This window comes from Frankliniella occidentalis, unplaced genomic scaffold (assembly GCF_000697945.3).
Source record: "Frankliniella occidentalis isolate FOCC.00 unplaced genomic scaffold, Focc_3.1 Scaffold67, whole genome shotgun sequence".
Lineage (NCBI taxonomy): Eukaryota > Metazoa > Arthropoda > Insecta > Thysanoptera > Thripidae > Frankliniella > Frankliniella occidentalis.
Genome location: NW_026267197.1, coordinates 1080658 through 1081317, shown reverse-complemented (window position 1 = coordinate 1081317; position 660 = coordinate 1080658).

The window sequence follows — 660 nt, the reverse complement described above, 5'->3', positions numbered from 1 at the left end:
GAGGGAGGGAGGGAGGGAGGGAGGAGAGTGGGTCTGACCTGCTCGGCGTCCTAGTTCGGCTACACGCGCGTACTCTTTCGCTCTTGTCGGGCTCGCGGTGGGTGCTGCGCCTGCTACGCCACTGTGTCGCGCACGTACTCTCACTACGTCTTGCCGGTTTCATCATCTCTGCCCGCCTCGCTTGCCCCGCCCTCTGTCCTGCACGGCCGCGTGGACCCGCCGACGCCTCGCCCGGCCCCGCTCGCTCTGCTCTCCCCCGCGCTGCTGTCCCAAACGGCGGCCGCAATGAACGCACGCACGCACGCGCGCCCCGCCGACCTCCAAGAAGGTGGCGGGCGGGAGGGGGAAACGGACGGAGGGGCAGTGAAAATTACCCCCGTGTTTCACCCTCCGGCCATGGCCGCCGCCGCCGTCGTCGTGGCCCCCGACACCCCTCCCCGCCTGCTCCCCGCTCACCTGTTAGCGCTCCGGACTGGGAGGATTGAAATCCGGGGGTCCCAAAACGCTTTCGGCCGCTTGGTCCCCCCCAACCTGCTCGGCCGGGGCCGGTCTGGCGGGATGGGACCGCGCTGTCGAACCCCTCTCCAGATGCTGTCCGATAGCAGCGGGGACTGATGCTATCGCTCTCCAGGTGCCATCCTCCTTGTGGGAAGGGGCCTT